This window comes from Hyperolius riggenbachi, chromosome 2 (genome assembly GCF_040937935.1).
Source record: "Hyperolius riggenbachi isolate aHypRig1 chromosome 2, aHypRig1.pri, whole genome shotgun sequence".
Taxonomy (NCBI): Eukaryota; Metazoa; Chordata; class Amphibia; order Anura; family Hyperoliidae; genus Hyperolius; species Hyperolius riggenbachi.
The window spans coordinates 460440007-460463813 of NC_090647.1; positions in this window are offsets into that span (position 1 = coordinate 460440007).

Sequence of the window (23807 nt, forward strand, 5' to 3'; positions counted from 1 at the left end):
TGCATTTTTTCCGTTGTGCATCTATCACTATTTACAAGTTTAAAATAAAAAAAATATAGAAATATTTCATCTTTACATTAATATTTAAAAAGTTTAGACCCTTAGGTAAATATTTACATGTTTTTTGTTTTTTTATTGTAATGGTTTTTTTTTTATATTAAACATTTTATTTGGGTATTTTTGGGAGGGTGGGATGTAAAGTATAGTTTTATAATGTAATTGTGTGTTGTTTTTAATTTTTTTAAATTTTAGTTGTTGTTTTACTTTTTGGCCACAAGATGGCGGCCATGAGTTTGTTTACATGACGTCACTCTAAGCGTAACACACGCTTAGAGTGACTCGACAGGGAGGGAACGGCCAGAAAAAGCACAGCTTCCGAGAGAAGCTGACGCTTTTTCAGCGGGGGTGAGGAATCAGTGATCGGGCACCATAGCCCGATACATTGATTCCGTGGCTACCGAATCCGCGGCCGGGAGTGCGCGTGCATGCGCGCGATCGGCCGCGGGAGCGCGCGGTGGCGTGCATGGTTCCTGGACGTAGTTTCTACGTCCAGGAACCAGAATAGGTTAATTAGGGATTAATTATGAACATAAATTAACCCAAATGCAAGAAAAAAAATGCATAAATTACCTCTTGTTGAATTTATGAAACCTTTCATCCTGTGTCACATGGCTTCAGAGCTATAATTAGACCTGCACACAGCAGATATTCTGTGAAAATGCACAGCAGGGCTATGCTTTGTATTATGTAAAACAGACCTCACCATAATTTACAGCTGAGTAAAATGAAAAAGGGAAACCTGTGCTCACCAGTAGAGGGAGTTAAGAAGCTGCCCACCCAAGCCAATCTAACAACTGTACAGCATAATCCACATGTTCTCTATAGTCACTGTTAATATAAGAGAAGTTGATAGCAATTTAGTGCTAGTTTGCAGCACAGAACGTCCTATACCTATAAAAGTCTGTTGTATGATAAACAGAAAAGGTAGCATGCTGTTAAAGTTCATTTGTGTGTAGAGTAAGAGCCTGCAGCATTAGCTATAATAGCCAGCTAAGTACAGGACATTACATGGTTAATCTGAGTATTCTAGTCACCTGACAGTCTAGGCCAATCAGAACCCAGGCTCACTCTGAGATCTTCTAGAATCTAGCCAGACATGCCAGCAGCCATCTTAGAGACAGAATCTTCATAGCTTATGACAGCATACCAGAGCAGAGAAACTGCCCTTAAAGTGATCCTAAAGTAAAAAAAAAAAGACTTTTACTCACTTGGGGCTTCCAATAGCCCCCTGCAGCTGCCCGGTGCCCTCGCCGTCTCCCTCCGATCCTCGTGTCCCCGCCGGCAGCCACTTCCGGTTTCACCGTCAGGACCTGACAGGCTGGGAATGCGAGTGATTATTCGCGTTCCCAGCCACAATTGCGCCCTCTATGCTGCTATAGCATACAGCATGAAGCATATAGCAGCATAGAGGGCAGCATTAATGCTGCTAATGACAATGTTAGTGATTTTATGCTAGAATCTATATTGAATACGCTTTTTGTATGTTTGCTCCTAGTTCTACCGCTTTCTACTGCTCAAATTGCTATGCTATGCACCAATATTGCTAAAACTGTGATCATCTTTGTTCCCGATTCCCTACCCTGATGGTGTTACCAATAAAGAAAAGTATTTTTGTACCAGTTGTATGTTCTTAAAGTCTTTCAAGGATCCGAGGACAGATACAAGTTGGGCTCCAAAACAAAGGGGCATCAGAGTCCCCCTCCATTTCAAGAACTCTGTCTCATTCATTTGCAGACAGAGGGAGTCTATGAGATAGTCCACAATACAGGTGAATTGAGCGCTGGATTCAGCCACCATGTAATAGCCTGCCATATTAAATTGCCCGAGGTGTGGTGAGTTGGGTGTCCAATACTACGCAACTGGTCATCAGCTATTCGTTTGGTAACCTACTGGCAATGTTGTTTTTACATGCTACTAGATGATGGGCTAACTCTAGCTGAATAACTAGTACTACAAATAGTAGTTACTTCAGGAGGTGGTGGTAGTATTAGCCATTAGGAAGGAGCAGGGCTGGGCCGAGGCAAAGGCAAGAGAGGCTCCAGCCTTGGGGCGCAGTGTAGGAGGGGAGCTCACTCCGCTATCATTCCCCTATTGTGTTTGAAGCAGAGAGAAAGAAGAAAAGGGGATGCATGGAAGTAGCTGCAAGCCAGATAACTAGAGATGAAGGTGTTGGGGGCCCTAGGGTGCCTCTTAGTCTAATAGCAATCAGTGTGTGACGGCTGGGGTGGGGGGATGGCGGGGCTCATGTTGGTGTCTCAGCCTTGGGTGCTGGAGGACCTTGTCCCGGCTCTGGAAAGGAGGATTAGTGTTAGGCATTAAGAGGGGAGTATAGTGTTTATTTTATTTATTTATTGTATTTATAAGTCTCCAACATATTACGTAGCGCTAGCTAGGCATTAGGAGTGGGAATAGTATTAGCCATTAGAAAAGGGGTTAGTGTTAGGCATTAGGAGTGGGGTTAGTGTTCAACATTAGGAGTGGGGTTAGTGTTCAACATTAGGAGTGGGGTTAGTGTTAAACATTAGGAGTGTGGTTACTGTTAAGCATTAGGAGGGGTTAGTGTTAGGAATTAGAAGGGTGGTTATGGACAGTTAGGTATAAGGAGAGAAGAATAGTGTCAGGCATTAGGAGTGGGGATAGCGTTAGGTATTAGGAGTGGGGATAGAGCTAGGTATTAGGAGTGTGGTTAGTGTTAGGCATTAGTAGGGGGTTAGTGTTAGGAATTAGAAGGGTGGTTAGAGTTAGGCATATGGAGAGAAGGTTAGTGCCAGGAATTAGGAGGGAAGTTAGTGTCAGGCATGGGGGGGGGGGGGGGTAGTGTCAGGTATAGGAGGGGATCATATGTATATGTATTAAGACCAACCTTAATACATTTAATACATTAGTCATGGGGTGCTTAGCTGATTGCTTCAAGTTCAGGGCTATCGGGTCATAGCATAACTCCACATTCATTTGAACTGGCACACTATCATCCATGGGCATTTGCCTATAGAGCTGCCAAACTTACCAGTATTCCACACCCCTCAGCAATGGGGACAGAAGTGGAAGGAGGAGGGTCTGTGTTGTCTATTATCTATTTCAGAGGGCCCCCTTTTACTGGTGGAAACATGATTTTTTTTTTCAAGAGGAGGGGCCATGTTTTTTTGCTAGCTTCTCATGGAGTTTAACACGTTAAGCTCGAAAAGTGACTGTTCCATCTGCCGCAGCACATAACAAGTAACACTTTGGCAAACAGCATAAGCTTGCACGTGAACAAAAGCTCACGTTACTCTATCAGCAGCTGTAGTACAGTGAATAAAACCTAAATGCGGGCTTCAGTAATGTGCAGTTGTAATTCATCTGCTTTATGCTTAACTGAAGTTCAATGCATCAGACCAAAAGTGAGGTTAGAAGTACAAAGAATGAAGCAGACACCGTCGGCAAACATGGCTGCCTCACTCTGACCAATGCCCTACTAATTCACGCGCTGTGTAATTTTAGAGATGGACTCACGTTAAACCTCAATAATATAGCTGTGGCTGAAGAACAATAATAGAATCCCAGTTAAAAAAAAGACTGAAAAGAATAGGTGTGACTGCTGCATCCACTTCAGTCTACAAAGGGTTTGAGGCTCAGTGTTTGGACATTGAAGAATTGCAGACAGCAGGGAGAGATCTTGTAATGTGGCAGTGAAATAAAGGAATGATTAGAGAGTGTAGGAGGTGGAAATGCAAAATAAAATTGTTTCCAATAAATCCTGCCTCCCGCCCCCCTAATGTTTGCATGTCTATCCCCCTCGCAAATTTTATGAGCGACTGTTTTGGGCTCGTTCTCTGTATAAATAAGGGAGCGCGTGTCAGCAGAGAGCAGAGGCACGATACCCAGGCGTGGAAATTTATATGCCAATAAAGAATTTTGTAGCCAGTTTGCTGAGGAAGGTACAGTGATTTAGCCTAGGAAAAGATTCGAGTTACTGTGCATTCTGTGTCATCACACTGACTAGCTATGCATTAACTATTGCTGCCATTTTCAGTACTAATAAACAGGTTACTGTGCATATATTGAAATATTTTAGCATAAAAGTACTGGTGTGATACATGTTTTAACCCTGTAAATGATAAATAAGGGTTGTATGCAAATTTAGGGTCAGTACTTATTCAGTAAGAAGTCCCTGGGCAAGACTTCCTAATACTGCAGGGTGGCCTCTTGAGTGTGCCCTTAGTGGCTGCAGTTCTTGAGCGCTTTGAGTCCAATAGGAGAAAAGTGCTATACAAATGTTAGGATTACTGTATATTCTGGCGTATAAGACTTCTGGCGTAAAATCTTCTGAAAAGTCGGGGTCGTCTTATACGCCGGGTGTCATTGATGCCGGGTGATATTCCCTATCCTGTTATTGCCACTGAGATCTCGCTGCTGAGGACTGTAGTGAAGCGGCGCAGGTGCACATGTGCGAGATCTGAGAAGCAGAGAAGGAGGTAAACTGGGTACAAGTGTGGGCCAGAAGGGTGAAAGAGGCATTTTATGGGCACAGTGTGATCTATTCTTCCATACCACTCTGAAAAACAGGTAGACAAGGAGAGCTGACCAATCCACTTAGGGAGAGGAAGAGTTGGCTAATCCAACCAGTTAGTCACCTGTATACTGTTATATACTGAGTACCACACACACACAGTACCGCACCAGTACCTGTTCATACATAGCACCAGTATATGATTTAAAAAAAAATGTTTATTTGGAGTGCCTTGGAAGAGGGGTAGTCCTATACGGCGAGTATATCCCAAACTCTATATTTTAACTGGAAAAGTTGGGAGGTCATCTTATACGCCCAGTCGTCTTATACGCTGGAATATACGGTATGTATTATTATTTAACCAAACATGCTTTTTATGATTAGCTCAATTAACAAGGAACAAGCCAGTGCAAAAAGTAAGTAGTTAAAATCTGGGAGAACTAACAGGTTTTGGAAGAGACATTTGCGGACTTATAGAATTCTTGATCTGTACCACAATTAACCAATCAACCAATTACTGGTCTGAGCCATGCTTATGCACTTTGCGTCCTATGGGAGAAAAGGGCTTTACAAATGCTAATTGTTATTTTTGTTGTAGTCCATCTCTTCATGGAGGATTCTCCGGGTTTTCTTTGTTTTCAAAAGCATTTTCTGAATGGCAGTTTAACTGCCAAAATAGCAAGATAGCAGGAAGCCTCTCTACTCCCTTGCACACTATTTTGTGGGTTAGACTTAGCAATTACCATGCAGGAAATTCTTTTGAAAACAAAGAAAACCAGAAAACCCTGAGAATTCCCCATGAGGAGATGAACTGGTCCAAAACCAGTCGGTTCTGTCAGATTTTAACTGTTACTTTTTTGCTGGAGTGATCCTGTGATGATGACTAGGAACTGACAACTATAATAAAACACTTTGTTTTCAAAAGAAATTAGAAAATATGTTGTCATGATTTCAAAATCATTTAAACCCTATACAGTATTTAATTGAAAATCCTACTATAGAAAATGACTTATTAAATATTAAATCCTTTTTTTTTTTTCATTGAAAAGTACATGCTTACTTTGAACTTGATGCCAGCAACAGGGATGTTAACCATTTGAGGATCCAGCCTTTACCCCCCCTTAAGGACCAGCGTGTTTTTTTATGATCTGTGCTGGGTGGGCTCTGCAGCCCCCAGCACAGATCAGGTTGAAGGCAGAGCGATCAGATTGCCCCCCTTTTTTTCCCCCCTATGGGGATGATGTGCAGGGGGGGTCTGATCGCTCCTGCCTGCCTGGGTGTTGCGGGGGGGGGGGGCACCTCAAAGCCCCCCTCCACGGCAAAATTCCCCCCTCCCTCTCCTCCCTCTCACCCGTGGTGATCGGGGCTGCACAGGACGCTATCCGTCCTGTGCACCCTGCGGCCAATCAACGGCCGGGGATCACCGATCTGCCTTACAGCGCTGCTGTAGCAGCAGCGCCGTTCAATGTAAACAAAGGAGACAAACGTCTCCTGCATTTACATTTAGTCTGCGAGCCGTGATCAGCGGCTCGCAGGCTATTCACGGAGACCCGCTCCGTGATCTAACAGGAAACGGCCGCTTGCGCGAGCAGCCTTTCCTGATTAATTAGGGAGGCACCTGGCGACACAGATGTGCGTCGCTGGTCCTCCAGCTACCACTTTGCCGCCGCACGGTATGAGTGTGCGGTCGGCAAGTGGTTAAATAAGTTGGGATGGAGCAAAAAGACTGAAAAAAAGTTGCATAGTGATTAAGAAAATCACATGGTGGAACATCTGCTGATTAACAACAGGTAATTTACATGACTGGTTATAAATAGAGCATCCGAGAAATTTGTATCCATCAGATATAAAAATAGGGACTAGTACATCACTCTATGAACACAGCACAAGCAGGGCCGGCCCGCCCATGAGGCGGGGTGAAACGTTTGCCTCAGGCGGCACTTCTGGGGGGGCGGCACCCGCCCGTCCGTGGTTGTGGAGGGCCGCCCGAGCTGGAGGGGATAGCGGGCAGGAAGGGGGTATTGGGCCTAGCGGCGGGGAGGGGGGTCGGACCCCCCCCCTCCCTCGCCTGGGTCCACCGTCCTCCGCTCCCCTCCAGCTTGTTATGCGCGCTGGCTGCCTGCAGCTATAAGAGGCAACGGGCGGGGATCACTCACCTCTTCCTCGTTCCAGCGTGCGCTCCACTGACGTCACTTCCTGCTGCGTAGCAGGAAGTGACGTCAGGGGAGCGCAGGCTAAAGGGCCGGGCCTGAGCACAAGTGCAGCACTTTAAGAATAATATTCCTCACCATAAAATTGCAAAGAATATGGGGAAATTATTCTTTGCACTGAAGAATATAGTTAAAAGATTTGGAGAATACAGGCAGTCCCCTAATTACCAATGACTGAAGTTACAAAGTTTGGTACTTATCCGTTAGCCGGGCGCATCCAGCAGGTGGCGCTAATTACTATTCCCCCTCCAGGCCGCCTTAGATAGTAGGGAAAGATGTAACTCTGGTGGAGTTTTGTCGCCACCTAGAGGATGCGCCCAGCTAACAGATAAGTACCCAAAGTTTCAGAGATACAAACAAAGCTGTTTTCATGTACAAAATATATAATACTGTTTTTTTACCTGTTTTTGTTGTTAAATGTTGCAGTATTGTATAAACTTTTGTTAGTAGTTTAACATAATTTAAAAGCTAAGTGAAAACAACTTAAAGACATTGTTTATACTATATGTCAAAATCCAGAGCTGTCCGAAAGTAAATTATTTATCCGAGATAAACGCTATGTTTAACACAGGACACAACTTACAACTTAACAATTTCAACTTACAAATGATCTCCCAGAACAGAATCATTTTGTAAATAAGGCAACATCTCTGCACAAATGGGACAAGCCTGAAAGCCAATACTGGATGGGTGTGATCTCAGTTGCATCAAGCAGCATTGCATTGAAAACAGATGTGATTCTCACTGCGTGAGTATAGGAACTCTTATGAAGACCATGTTTGTGATCATAGTTTATTGCTATATCCACAAATGCAAATTCAGACTCTTCCATGCAAAGAAGAAACCAGAGATAAATATGATGCATAAACACTGCCTGCCAAACTCATTTTAGATGGACTAACACAAAGTGGAACATTGCCCTTTGACCTGCTGATTTAAAATTGTAATTTCTTTTTGAAAATCATGAATACTTTGTCCTTTTGGCTAAATGTGAAAAGAAAAATCAAGCTTATTATTAGCATGATTTAAAAGACATGGCATAAGCAGTTTTCACATCCGTAAGATCTGGAACCCACTAGCAGCACTTTTGTAAGAATTTTGTAAGAGCTTTGTGATTTGAAAAGCCCTTGCTAATGTGTGTGATCCCACTTGAAGGATGTGATTTAAAAAAAATCCCCCATAGCATTGCAATAGCAAGAGCTTTACAAATCACTGCTGCTTAGAAAGCACTGCTAGTAGGTTCCATTCCTTAGGCAAGTTTTAGACCAACATATCCATGGACATTTATCTGACTGCCTTCTGGAGTCGGGGAGGAATTTTTCTCCTTTTAAGACTGATTGGCCCAAGCCTTGTAAGGGTTTTTTTTTTTTTTTGAACCGTTCTCTGCATCATCTGGGATATATGGTGGTGCAGTACAGTGTTTTACAAATTATATTGTTTTATTTGTTTATTTTTATTTTTCTGTTTGAATTTAAATAGGAGATGTCCCTTTTTTCAGCCAAACTAATTATGTAACTAGTAATTCTGAATCATTCAGATGATGTCTCTTTCAGGGAAAGCCTTGTATATTTTAGGAAGGTTATGCCAAGGCACATTTTGCTCATATTTTCTTTGATGTTCCCTCAGTTTTCAAGCCTTTACAGAGTTTTGGTAAAAATAAAAGGGGTTGCAACCACTGTGGTAAACATTATCGTGTACCAACATTTCTGAAATGAGTTGATGGCATTAAATTCAAATTCAGCGGAAAAAAAAATGAAAATACTTACAGTTTAAACATCTGCTTTTTTGTGTTTGTTCTGTTTCCAATGAAACATAACATTTACATGATTTGTAAATCTTTACATTATATTGTTATTCATATTGTACACAGCGTCACATCTTTTTTTGCAAATTTGGTTTCACATACCACTCATCTGCTTCTCTGTTTTTTCCCACTAAATCATTAACAGTTGGTCCAAATGACATTAATTAGCCTCACATGTTCTGAACTGAAATTGTGTGACAGTTGGTGTCCTGTTTAAGTAATTACTCAGTTCTCAGTGATGATTAGACAGAAATAACAAACCATCTATTGTTTTCATTCCTTTTTAATATTCCTCCCATTCTGTCAACCCATTTTCTCCTTCTTCTCTCCCAACATCTCTCCCACACTTTAAAGTGAAATCCCACTTTTGTTCACAACATGGCAATTCATTCAGTTACGATTTATATTTTTTATATTTTTCAAGGATTTTGCCAAACACTGGTGTATGAATGTGATGAAAATTATAAATTAATATTGTAAAGAATAAGCATTTTTTAATTAAGTTATATTCAGTAAAATTCCTCTTTTAAGTTAAAATGATCTTTCTATTTTAGTTTGCAGCCACCTAAGAATGTCTAAAAGGCCTGCTTTTTTCCAACCATAAAATCATTACACTTTACTATGCTCCTTAAAGTAGGTCCCATCTGGTAGCATCCCAATACATCTTCCTGCATAAATAATTAGCTGTACATAGCAGGAGGTAATGCATCTCTAGAGGCATAATCACCTGCAGTAGTCAGCAAACTGATACACTCAATAAGCATTTTATTGATAGCAGTGCTGAGTAGTGGCTGTTTTTTAGTTAGTGTTTAAAGTGAACCTAAAGTCACTTAAAAAAAAACGAGATTAACTCACCTGGGGCTTCCCTCAGCCCCCTGCAGACGATCGGTGCCCTCGCAGCTCCGCTCCGATGTCCCAGGACCCGCCGGCGAGCACTTCCGGTTTGGCCGTCACCGGCCGACAGGGATGGGAACGCGAGTGATTGTTCGCGTTCCCAGCCTGTATATCGCCCCCTATGCTGCTATTGCGGCCAGGAGGTCGCAATAGCAGCATAGGGGGCGATATACAGGCTGGGAACGCGAACAATCACTCGCGTTCCCATCCCTGTCGGCCGGTGACGGCCAAACTGGAAGTGCTCGCCGGCGGGTCCTGGCCTGGGACATCGGAGAGGAGCTGCGAGGGCACCGATCGTCTGCAGGGGGCTGAGGGAAGCCCCAGGTGAGTTAATCTCGTTTTTTTTAAGTGACTTTAGGTTCACTTTAACCATTGTAAAATCTTTCAACATTCCTAACTTAACCTGGTCGCCCATATTGCAGTGGGAGGAGACAGTTTTGTGACAACTTAGCCTGGGAGGGCTGAGGTTAAATGCCAATACATAGCAATGTATACATACTGTATTGGAAGTGTTTCTGATGCTGAAATCAGGATAATTCATTGGGTATCTTGAATAGTGTATTACATTCTACTATATGTTGATATGGTTCCTCGTTAAGTGACTAAATTTCTTGTGTAGCAATGATACATATCATAGCAAAGGGGAAATATCACATGTTATATATTATTTGGGTTTAAAGCTAACATAGAAATTCAAACTTACATTCCAAAAAGAGAAAAAAATGTCCCTTCAGCACTGCCTGTTGTATAAATGCTTAACAATATTTGTGAGGTCAACAAACTCAAACATATATAAAACCACTTAAAATGACGATAAACTGTATCTTCCCTGATATATAATTGGAATAACGGAATAGCAAGTAAGGACCTCTATATCATTTTGTACTTTGGATGGGTTAAAAATGAAACCTCCCCCAGTACAGAACCCAGGCTGTAGAAAGTGCTTGTATTAGTGCTATAGAACCTAGGTTCTCAACATGTGGTACGCATACCCCAGGGGGTACTTCTGATGGTTCCAGGGGTACTCGGGCTTAATAAACTTAACCAAGAATAACAAATTTAGCGTTTTAGAAAATGATAAATCTTATTTAAACAACACCAAATTAGTATTTTAGCTAATTAAAAGCAATAGTAAATGCTTGGAAATTGTTTAGAACCAATTATTATGTACTATGATTATATATATATTTGTCAAGGGGTAGTTGAGATAATGTTTACTATGCTAGGGGGTACTTGGTGAGTACAGGGTTTTAAAATGGATACATACCAATAAAATGTTGAGAAACACTGCTATAAAACATGTAATCATATTATCATCCATAGAATGCAAAAATACTGAATAAAGAGCAAACATTGCTATAACCTCAACAATTCTAGAACTCTCAAAAACCATAAGGTGCAACAACTAATGCTGAATACCATGAAACAGCATAAAGATGCATAAGGTGCACATTAATGTACAAGGAGATACTAACTCAGGCGGTACAGAATACTGAGTTCCAAGGTCTGCAGAGAAGGGGAGGAACGGGTGAGAAACCTCTATGATTGGCTCCACATGTATCATAGTGTGTCCCACTTCCTCAAGAGCTGAATATCAGATGATATGCCATGTTACCTGAATAATAGAGCTATCAGTAGATAGACCTACTCATTTTTACATCATCATGCATCACAAGTGTGGACTAAACTGAATACCAGGAATCTGTCTGTGTGGTCAGCCTCACCTAGGTGTGAAGCTGGTTGCTTCCTTGTGAATTTAGTAGATCAAGAAATGTAGTATTTTTTATTCTACATGGAAACCTCTGAAGAGTTTGCTCAATGTACATGGGAGGCTCTCCAGGTCACTTTCTCTTACATGGAATGTAAGGCAGTCTCTTTCTTGTTGATGGACTGCTGAAAGCATTTGTTATATATAGCAAGCTTTTTAAAGAGACACTGAAGCGAAAAAAAATGATGATATTATGATTTGTATGTGTAGCACAGCTAAGAAATAAAACATTAAGATCAGATACATCAGTGTAATTGTTTCCAGTACAGGAAGAGTTGAGAAACTCCAGTTGTTATCTCTATGCAAACAAGCCATTAAGCTCTCCGACTAAGTTAGTCGTGGAGAGGGTTGTTATCTGACTTTTATTATCTCAACTGTTCCTGGACTATTTACTTTTCCTCTGCTAGAGGAGAGGTCATTACTTCACAGACTGCTCTGAAAGACTCATTTTGAATGCTGATTGTTGTGTAATCTGCACATATTATAGAATGATGCAATGTTAGAAAAAACACTATATACCTGAAAATAAAAGTATGAGAATATTTTCTTTACTGCTAATCTTCTAGTAATTATTCATAGTACACAACCAATTCACTATATCATATATTTTTTTTCGCTTCAGTGTTTCTTTAAGGCAGTCTATCCACATGGTTATATTTTCTGAGTGATCTCTCCAGAAAGAAACTTCTTTTTTGAAAGTAGACTCTTCAGAGCGTTTTTTTTATCTTCATGAGTATTTCCCCAATGCTGTCCTGTTTTGTGACAGTATTTTGCCATGGTAGCAAATTTGCATAAAGTTATTTCCAAGGACCATTTCTCTCCAAGAAAAAGCTATTGATCTCGGTGATACAATTGACATGTAAATATCCAAGAGATATGATAAAAAGCTGGAAGAAGTCCTCCCTGAGAGAGAGAGTGGAATTTCAGCCTTTTGACAGTTGTCCGGGATAGGTGTTCCATTATCAGGTCTATCCCGGAGTCTTATTTCTTCATTTGCAATTACAAAAATGTGGGATTTCACTTCATTAAAGTTCCTATGGTCTTCAATATAGTGAACTATGTGCAAGCTTCGGGCTTTTCCTGCATAAATCAGGGTTTCACAGAGAAAGACAGTTACAATACAGTTGAAATCAGTGTGAACATTGAGGGTTTCGGGCCTCCTAAAGCTTGGTATACAATATTAATTGTTTTTACAACTACCGTGAAACGGCTTTTAGGCCGAAGTGTCTCCCTCCTATTCGCCCATTGCCTTGTCTGTCTGCCATGCGTTAACCCTATGTTGGAAATAAAGCCGTGAAGATTTTGTACTGGAACCTGGTGCCCTGCATCTTTCTCTACAACTCACTAGGATCACTAGACTCATTAGACTGGCTTTATACATGGCAGACAGATGGCAGACAATGATGGATATTAAGGATGATGGAGTATATGAGACTTGATTGGGAGAATTCTCTCTTTCTTTTCTTGGATGTGGAGAATGTGGTCATCCTGGTTGACTGGAGATTTCTGATGCTGGTGCTATGTAACTTTGAAAATGGGAATCAAATGTGGTCAGAATCCTATATAATAATCCCAGAACATTGATAGTTAACACGGGACTGTCCTCTACTGCTTTTTTATTTTTAAATTGAAAATGGTAGAAAGCAGAAATGCCCTATCTCTTCTCTGCTGTTCGCTATGTGCAGAGAACCTATGACTGGGTTTGTTAGGTGTTCTGCAGATGTGAAGGGAATAGATGAAGACAAACAGGTTATTACATTTGCACTCTTTGCTAAAGACATGATTTTCACCTTATGTAACCCCTCAGTGTCGGTGCCTAATTAATTTTTAATAATACATAAATTTTGCATGATGTCGGGCTTCAAGGTGAATACAAGCAATTCGAGAGACAATGCTTCTTAACATGGGTTTACAATAGCAAGATGGATTGGCCACATGCTTGGGATCCAAGGTGCAGACAAGCGGAATAAAATACCTAGGCGTTGTACTAACCTTGAAGTATGATGACCTCTATAAAGCAAAATATAATTCTCTTCTAAACAAGTTGCATGCACGATTTAGGGACTATTATAATTTAGACGAGCCAGCGCTAGTAAAATGAACACACTGTTAATAATGTTATACTTGCTCTGAGCCATGTCCATCAGCATTGTAAAAACAATACATTATTTAATTTCTGGCTGATATTACAAGTTTTATTTAGGAGGGTAATCCTTACAGAATTGAACCTCGATTTGTTCATACATCTTCACTGGGCACAGATCCACTGTCTTCATTGCAGTGAGTGGAACACTCCATTGTGCGGTGCGCAAGCATTCCGGATACCAAACATGCCATACATGGGGGGAGGGGTGCACAAAACTGCGGTATAGTTGCTGTGGACAGAGAGTGCATGGCAATTTTACCATTAATCACTCTGACAAGGGGGCACACATTGTGTAATCAGCACAACCTGAGTTAGCTACATTGGCTTGCAAAAGTATTCGGCCCCCTTGAAGTTTTTCACATTTTGTCATATTACTGCCACAAACATGAATCAATTTTATTGGAATTCCACATGAAAGAGCAATACAAAGTGGTGCACACGTGAGAAGTGGAGCGAAAATCATACATGATTCCAAACATTTTTTACAGATCAATAAATGCAAAGTGGGGTGTACATAATTATTCAGCCCCCTTTGGTCTGAGTGCAGTCAGTTGCCCATAGACATTGCCTGATGAGTGCTAATGACTAAATAGAGTGCACCTGTGTGTAATCTAATGTCAGTACAAATACAGCGGCTCTATGATGGCCTCAGAGGTTGTCTAAGAGAATATTGGGAGCAACAACACCATGAAGTCCAAAGAACACACAAGACAGGTTAGGGATAAAGTTATTGAGAAATTTAAAGCAGGCTAGGCTACAGAAAGATTTCCAAAGCCTCGAGCATCCCACGGAGCACTGTTCAAGCGATCATTCAGAACTGGAAGGAGTATGGCACAACTGTAAACCTACCAAGACAAGGCCATCCACCTAAACTCACAGGCCAAACAAGGAGAGTGCTGATCAGAAATTCAGTTTAGCTGCTGATGTGAACCAGGACTAAATCATTAGAGGAAATAAGTGCCTAAAATCTTGTGTATTATTTCTTTGTGGCTAGGTTAGCTCAGTTACGTCAGTGGAGCGTAACAGAGAACAAATTCAGATGGTGGATCTGGTGGCTGCCCTTGTTTGTCCATTCCATCTGGCGAGTCTACTCTGGATCTATAACTCCGACATCTAACATAAAAGACCTTCCTCTGAGAAATGACTGCTTGAAGCTTGGAAGGAAACATTTCAGAAAATGTAAATGTACTCAGACATACCAATAGAATCTTTTTTTGTAACAAAGATTTCCCCCACCTCCCAAAAATACTAAGGCACTGACAGATAGTAAACCTATTTAGCAGGGCTCTCCTCTCTGTGTGTTCTTCTCTTCCACCATATGGACTCAGTGACTCACCTGCTATATTTATCCCTTCATTGCAATCTGTGCACTATTGTTTAATGTTACGTCATTATTCTGTCTAGCCTTGATTAACCATTCAATGTCCCATGTGGGGATCAGTTGAAAAGGGCGCCTGAGCTGCCTGTATGAAAAGGGAACCTCCATAGACATCAATGATATTTCTGGAAATATGGGCTACAAGGTGGGGAATAGAGATGGCCCGAACCTCCGATTTTAGGTTCGCGAACCTCCCGCGAAACTTTCGCGAACCGCAATAGACTTCAATGGGGAGGCAAACTTTGAAAACTAGAAAAATTTATGCTGGCCACAAAAGTGATAGAAAATATGTTTCAAGGGGTCTAACAGCTGGAGGAGGGCATGGCGGAGTGGGATAGACGCCAAAAGTCCCGGGGAAAAATCTGGATTGGATGCAAAGCAGCGTTTTAAGGGCAGAAATCACATTGAATGCTAAATTGCAGGCCTAAAGTGCTTTAAAACATCTTGCATGTGTATACATCAATCAGGGAGTGTAATTAGAGTACTACTTTACACTGGCACACCAAACTCACTGTGTAACGCACCGCACACAGCTGTTTGCGTAGTGACGGCCGTGCTAGACTGGTGCGCACCATGGCGAGAGTGTAGGCCGTGGCGGTTTTCAAGCCTATATGGTTGCCGGGCTGTAGCAACGACCTTATTATCTTGGGTGTGCCCCCCCCCCGAGACACTCATATATCCGTCGGTCATTGCTTTATTGTGATACGCAAGCCCCTTCACCGCGGCAAGGTAATGATCACGAAGGGGAATGGGCACATGTACATGCCTTTTGTTTTGTTGTTGCAGCTGCAGTGCAGCCAGAAAAATTAGGCAGGCATGTACACGCACCAGAAAAATTATTATAGCGGCCGCTGCCAGCAGCGGCCTCAAAAATTCAGGAATCCGCCTGGAGTCCTGGACCCTGTTAGTGGTGGCGGAGAAGGCAGTCAAGTGGCCTGCGGGCAGAGGTGCTGTGTGGGGAGCGACTCAGTCTTGGGGCAGGCAGCCAGTCACACGCAGGCAGAGATGCTGTGTGTGGGGACTGACTTAATCTTTAGGCGGGCAGTAGCCCTCCGGGATCTATGCCTCATTCATTTTGATAAAGGTGAGGTACTGAACACTTTTGTGACCTAGGCGACTTCTCTTCTCAGTGACAATGCCTCCAGCTGCACTGAAGGTCCTTTCTGACAGGACACTTGAGGCAGGGCAAGACAGAAGTTGGATGCAAATTGGGACAGTTCTGGTCACAGGTCAAGCCTGTGCACCCAGTAGTCCAAGGGTTCATCGCTGCTCACAGTGTCTACATCCACACTTAAGGCCAGGTAGTCGGCTACCTGCCGGTCCAGGCGTTGGTGGAGGGTGGATCCGGAAGCGCTAAGTCGAGGCGTTGGACTAAAGAATATCCACATGTCCGACATCACCATGAGATTGCTGGAGAGTCCTATCCTTGCCTGCGTGGACATGTGAGGAGGATTACTGGCAGTGGTACATTTATTGCGTTGTGCCGTGATATCACCCTTAAACGCATTGTAAAGCATAGTTGCCAGCTTGTTCTGCATGTGCTGCATCCTTTCTGCCTTCTGGTGAGTTGGTAACATGTCCGCCACTTTGTGCCTATACCGCGGGTCTAGTAGCGTGGCCACCCAGTACAGCTCATTCCCCTTGAGTTTTTTTATACGGGAGGTCCTGCAACAGGCTGGACAGCATGAAAGATGCCATCTGCGCAAAGTTTTATCTAGACGTACTATCCATCTCCTCTTGCTCTTCCTTAGTGGTGTCAGGTAAGTCTCCCTCCTCCCCCCAGCCACGAACAATACCACGGGAACGTCGAGCAGCACAAGCCCCCTGCGACGCCTCCTGTGGTTGTTCTTCTGCCGCCGCCTCCTCCTTCTCCAAAGAAACACCTTCCTCATCACCTGAGTCTGACTCCTCTTCCCCCCTCGGTGCTGCCGCAGGTGTTGAGGAAACATCTGATTCTGCCGAAAATTTCTCCCACAACTGTTCCTGATGTAACTGTTCCTCTTTACGCTCCTCCACAGCTTGATCTACCACTTTATGGGATCAAGTCGCTGATGGTGCCTTCACTGCGACTCACCAGGTTGGTCACCTCAAACAACCGCGTGAGCCCGCATGCATTTCGCATCAGTGTCCAGTTGAACATCCCCATCTCCCCACATTGTGTCCCTTTACTGTAATTGTAGAGGTACTGGGTGACGGCTTTCTCCTGTTCTAGCAGGCGAGAGAACATGACCATGGTCAAATTCCAGCGAGTCGGGTTATCACACATCAAGAGTCTCACCGGCAAGTTGTTTCTCCGCTGAATGTCCGCAAAGCGTGCCATGGCCTTGTAAGACCGCCTGAAATGCCCACACAACTTCCTGGCCTGCTTCAGGACTTCCTCTAAGCCTGGGTACTTTGACACAAATCTTTGAATGACTAGATTCAGCACATGTGCTATACAGTGTACATGTGTCGGCTTTCCCAAATTCAAAGTGGAAAGGAGATTGCTGGGGTGGAGGGACGGAGTAAAACAGAGGAGGTGTCACTCACTGTCAGTCAGTGTCACACGAGTTAGTTAGTGACTTCTGTAGACTACACTACTGATAGTAGTGTACTTGTACTACTACTACTTCTCTTATTAAAAAAAAAAGTTCATGTTTTTTGTCACCACCAGTCACCACCAAACCAGACTCTTTATTTAAGTTTACATCCTTTCCCACCCTATATATATATATATATATATATATATATATATATATATATATATATATATATATATATATATATATATATATGTGTGTATATATATATATATATATATATTTTTTTTTTTTTTTCTGTTTGTATTTCTATATTTGCACAATGACTGGCAGAGGTAGAGGGCGAGGCACCACCATTGCTGCAGCCACTGGCAGCACCAGCAGGTCTGTGACTGGTCTGCTGCCAGCCACTGACCGCAGAGTTGTGGAGGAGGGAGCAGAGGTGCAACATCAGCGTGTTGCGCCCATCTTTGAGAGGAGTCGTCGCCCCCCGCCCATTGCGCAGAGTCAGGTGCAGGCTGTCATGGAAATGATGGCAGAGCAGCAAGCCACTGTTTCCAGCCAGACCTCCAGCACCAGCGAGACCAGTGCCACCACTAGCACTCCGGTCCGCAGCAGGCCTCCACCACCGCTTGAGGTCACGTCGACCCCAGCAACCAGCCTGCCCTCACTGAGCTCGCTCTTGACCCCAGGGACCGCAAGTGTTTGGAGAGATGTTGTGGAGCAGTTGGAGGAGGAGTTTGAGGTGGAGGAGTTTGTTGTTGGCGTTTAGGAGGAGGGGCGTGATGCAGGGGATGTTGGGGTAGAGGAGTTTATTGAGGCGGGTTTAGAGGAGATGTTTGGGGATGATGATGATGATGAGGTGCTGGTTCGTCCCTATGTGCCACCACCAACAGCACAGTTGGTTGAAGGCAGCTCGTCATCGGAGGAGGAGGCATCTCTGGTGCAGAGGCGTGGCAGCAGCAAGGCGGCCAGCACAGGGCATGGAAGGCAGGAGCCACAGCCTGCTGCTTCAGCCGCTACCACCACCTGCGACAAACCTCCTCTGAGCAAAGTGAAAAAACCACAACACTCCAAAGGCAAAAAAAATCCCCAGCCCTCAAGCTTCAAGTGCAAGTTGAAATCCCCAGTCTGGCGGTTCTTCACTAAGTGCGAAGACAATGTTACAATCTGCATCGGCTGGTAAATTCCTGCTTGAACTAACTTTGCTTCACCAGCAGATGTCACCAGCCTCCTCCATGAATTTGCAGCCTGAACTTTCCTCTGCCCACCAGCAGAGGGTGGACTTTCTGAATATCTCTCCACAGACAGGGAGGAGGCCTGGACTATCACATGGTCTTTCAGCATGGCATTTAAGCCACACCTGAACACTCAGAACTTGCTAGCTCTTTGTTCCTGGTTCTAGCCATCCTGCCCTGAGTTCCCTGTTCCTGGTTATATTGCTCCTTTATTCCCTGCTCTATTGATCTCCCGGTTTGACCTTGTGCTTTGTATCTCCGACTATTCTTTGCCTAGCGATTACTGTACTGTTTGATCTCCTGTGTATGACCTATGCTTGCTGACTATCCGTGTGTCTCCTCCTCGATTGTTAATCCTGCATTTATATATATATATTGTGCTTACTATTCTGGATCCAGGGTCCGTGTGCACACAGTTCTATACACTGGACCTACTCTGCATAGTGATGGGCGAACACCTGGATGTTCGGGTTCGGGAAAGTTCGCCGAACATGGCCGAGATGTTCGGCATGTTCGGGCCGAACCCCGAACTTTCCGAACATCCAGCTTTTGGGGGCCATATGGGGTCGCAGGCATAAGGGGGGAGCATGCCCCGATCGCGGGGGGGGGGTCGGAAATTCCCCCCACCCCCTCCGCTAGCGCTCCCCCCTCTGCCCGCTTCCCCATACAAAAGTTTAAGCAAAGTACCTGTAGTGGATGGCCTGGCAGTGGGCGGCACTGTGGAGTGAGGAGGAGGAGTCCGGAGAGTGACGAGTTGAGGGAGGCCGGGCAGCGGGCGCTTCAGCGGAAGTACCCTTGTGGTACTTCCGCCCTTTCTCTGACCTCACGCCCGCTGCCCGGCCTCCCTCAACTCGTCACTCTCCGGACTCCTCCTCCTCACTCCACAGTGCCGCCCACTGCCAGGCCATCCACTACAGGTACTTTGCTTAAACTTTTGTATGGGGAAGCGGGCAGAGGGGGGAGCGCTAGCGGAGGGGGTGGGGGGAATTTCCGACCCCCCCCCCCGCGATCGGGGCATGCTCCCCCCTTATGCCTGCGACCCCATAGGGGGGCAGTATTCGGCCGAACAGGGCCCTGTTCGGCCGAACAGGGGCCCTGTTCGGCCCTGTTCGGCGGCCATTAGAAGTTCGGGGCGAACCCGAACTTAAAAGGCCGAACACCATCAGGTGTTCGGCCGAACGCGAACATCACCCGAACAGGGTGATGTTCTGCAGAACCCGAACAGTGGCGAACACTGTTCGCCCAACACTAACTCTGCATAACTCACTTTATGCAGAGAGGTCCTTGTATAAACCCTGATTTTCATACCTTTTTGTATGCTTATTGAATGTATCTACCTGTATTATTTGTTGCAGTGCATGTATGTGTGTAGAATACATTACCTGCAAGTCAATGCTGATTGTTTCCATGCATGAGGTTAATGCACAGCATTACTTTATTTTCATTGAATAATACATTCTTATTATTCCTTTACTCCTGGTTTTGTCAGTCTTTTCCTAAACAGTGACATCTCTGCCTGGTTGCGGGTTTGTGCGTTGGTTTCTGTTTGCTCCAGGTGCAGCGCACAAACTCCATGCAAAACATAACAGACAACAAGACCCGTGCAATTTGCCACAGTTGCGGTGTCAGTCTGAGCAGAGGTCACGATCTCAACAAGTTGAGTACCTCGTGCCTGCAGACCCACTTAGAGACCAAACATTTTCAGGAGTACAGTGACTTTATGAAGCTGAAGGAAAGTGGCGCAGGTAGTGGTCAGAGCCAGACAGCCACTGCACAGACTTCAGCAGCAGAATCACACCTCATCAGCTCCCTCCACAGTGGCCTCCTCATCCTACCGTGCAGACAAACGCCGCCAGACCCCTCTCAGCGAGTCCTTTCCCGGTGTGACCAAGGTGCTGCCTCCCACCAACAGGCGCATCTGGGTGCTGAATGGGTTGCTTGCCCGGGCCATGTGCTCCCAGCTCCTGCCGTACTCCTTTGTGCAGGAGGGGAGTGAGATAAGAGCGCACCTGCAGTACGGAATCCCGGAGTGGCAAATTCCAAGCCGCCACTATTTCTCCCACACGGCGATCCCAGCACTGCACCGTTTTGCTATGGCGAACGTGGACCACGCGCTCGATCATGCTGTGAGTGAACGGATCCACGTCACCATGGATTCATGGAGCAGCCATTTCGGGACAGACCGCTACCTGTCCTTCACGGTCCACTGGGTCAGCCTGGTGGAATGCACCAGCAAGGAAGCAGCAAGTCCATCCTTGGGCGCATCAGCGGCACCAGTCTCCCACTATGTGGTGCCACCACGCGGGGTCAGGGGAGAAGCAGCAGCTCCCGCCACCAAACAAACCCGCCTCAACAGCAGCGTGAAGGCCTGCCTTTGCCAAGCGCTGCTGGAGATGAGAAGCCTGGGGAAGAACAGCTTGATGGCAGCCAACGTGCTCCACTACCCATTAGCAGGGCAGGGGACACTAGACCTACGTCCCCTGCTTGGCCCATGTCCTCAACCTGGTGGTGCAGAAGTTCCTGTGCACCTACCAGGGGATGGATGAGCTGTTGGAAGCGGGGCGGAAAATTGTGCGCACTTTCCGCCGCTCAGCTGCAGCAAACCTGGCAACCATCCAGCAGCGCGAGGGCCTGCCACGACACCGCCTTGTCATTGATGTGCCAACTCGCTGGAACTCCACCCTGGCGATGTTGTAGTGGATGGTTGAGCAGAGGAGGGCTGTCAACCGCCACAGTGTTGAGGGCACTGTCGCCGGCACCAACAAACTCCAGATCCTCTCCAATGCACAGTGGGGACAGATGCAGCAGGTCTGCTTGGTGTTAGCTCCCTTCCTATCCAAGAAGTTTAATGCCACTTTTTCCTACAACGAAGCATTCCCTATGTGGCAGCAGAGTGGTGCAGCGGAAGTGTGCTGGGCCCATAATCCAGATGTTGATGGATCAAAACCATCCTCTGCTAGGCATGATTTCATTTTTGCACTTTGTTTTATCGCATGGGCAAAACTGTTTCCATAGCCCTGTAAGAGAAACTGTAGCAGTGTATGTGTGCACATTCTCTGTGGTGCAGTTGGTTAGTGTGTTTGGCTGTTAACTGAAAGGTTGTAGGTTCAAGCCCACCCAGGGATGGCCTTGCACTTTTTGTTCAACAGTTGTCCGAAGAGAACCTCAGATAGCCATGTAGATTCAAGGTATATCACAATGGTACATGCTAGGCTGGCTTCAGCAGGCAGTGTTGGTGGTATAATGGTGAGCATAGCTGCCTTTGATTCCTGGCCATGGCCGATGTATGTGAGCTGGCTTTTGACATCCTACAAATCCCTGGACGACAAGACAAGGGAGGAGGAGGAGAAGAGAGAAGGAGAGGAGAGGAGAAGGAGAGGAGAGGAGAAGGAGAGGAGAAGGAGAGGAGAAGGAGAGGAGAGGAGAAAGAGAGGAGAGGGGAAAAAGAGGAGAGGGGAAAGAGAGGAGAGGGGAAAGAGAGGAGAGGAGAAAGAGAGGAGAGGAGAAGGAGAGGAGGAGAGGAGGAGAGGAGAGGAGAAGGAGAGGAGAGGAGAAGGAGAGGAGAAGGAGAGGGGAAGGAGAGGGAGAGGACAGGAGAAGGAGAGGAGAAGGATTTCTTTTAAATAAAAAAAGACATCCGAATTCCTGAACGCAAATTTTTGGCCGCATTTTGTTACCGACCCCGAACCGAATTCGAATCCGGATCCGAATTTTCCCCGGACCCGAATTCGAATGTACCCGAATCGAATTTTGGTACATTCGAGCATGTCTGATGGCAAGGCACATGCTGCGGTGCCTGTGTACAGACTCCAGGGTTAAGCAGATGCAAGCGAGGGATGACGCCTGCATCAGCGTGATCCTGGACCCATGGCTGAGGGGGAAGGTGGCTCAGTTTCTGCCTGCTGGAGACCGGGAGCAGCGAACAAGGAAGTTGCAGGAGATCCTTGTTCAGCGATTGGAGGAAGCCTTCCCCCAGCCTTCCACCCCCTCTGTCCCTGTCCAGCCAGCACAGCAGCCGGTGCCTGCAGCCAGCAGCATCAGGCGCCCAGGAGACCTGCTGACCTTGACAAAGGCACTCTACATGACGGTAGAGCAGCCGACAAAGGAGGTGCGTGCAGCAGCATCCTCCTCGCAAAGTCACAGCCAGCGCCTGACCCGGATGGTGGCCCGACTGCATGGGGTCCTTCAGTGGGCTTGACACTGGCAACGAGGAGCCTGTGGACCCCTTGGAGTCCTGGGTAGAGCGCTTGCATATCTGGAGTGAGCTGGCGCAGTACGCCCTGGAAGTTCTGTCTTGCCCTCCTTCCAGCGTGCTCTTCGAGAGGTGCTTCAGTGCGGCCGGTGGCGTGGTCACCGAGAAGCACTCTCATCTGTCCCCAGAGGGTGTGGACAGACTCACATACCTGAAGATTAACCAGGCCTGGATTGAAGGCACGTTCCAGGCCCCTGTTGTCGGCGACAGGAGGACATGAGGTGCCTGGGAATTATTGTTTGACAACATTAACCTTTAGTCCCCTGCTACTTTGGCCTGGATTTTCTTTAGGTGCTGTGGTACCAACGCTAGGTACCATGGCCCGTGACATGCCTGCTGCCACACGTCACTCCTCCTCCTGCTGCTGTATTTAACATCCTGCTGTCTATGTTTCCACCGCCAGTGTCCACAGAATTATGCGCTGCTGCCAAACGTCACTCCTCCTCCTGCTGCTGCTGTATTTAATCTCCTGCTGTCTGTGTTCCCACTGCCAGGGTACACAGAATTATGTGCTGCTGCTATGCACCACTAGCTATTACGCCACTACAATAGCTATATAGTGTTGTAAAAAAAAAAAAATTCTGAGGTGTCTGGGTTGAAAACTGTGCTTTCCCAGTTGTGCATTGGACACAATGTGGGCTTCACGACTGCTGTCCAGAAACCTCCTGCTGTTGGTGTTTATTTACAGCCGTGGTACCAACGCTAGGTACCATGGCCCTGTTACATTGCCTACTGCCACACGTCACTCCTCCTCCTGCTGCTGTATTTAACCTCCTGCTGTCTGTGTTCCCATCGCCAGGGTCCACAGAGTTATGCACCACTAGCTATTACGCCACTAATAGCTGTATAGTGTTGTAGAAAAAAAATCTGAGGTGTCTGGGTTAAAAACTGTGCTGTCCCAGTTGTGCATTGGACACAATGTGGGCTTCACGACTGCTGTCTGGAACCTCCTGCTGTTGGTGTTTATTTACAGCCGTGGTACCAACGCTAGGTACCATAGCCCTGTTACATTGCCTGCTGCCACATGTCACTCCTCTTCCTCCTGCTGC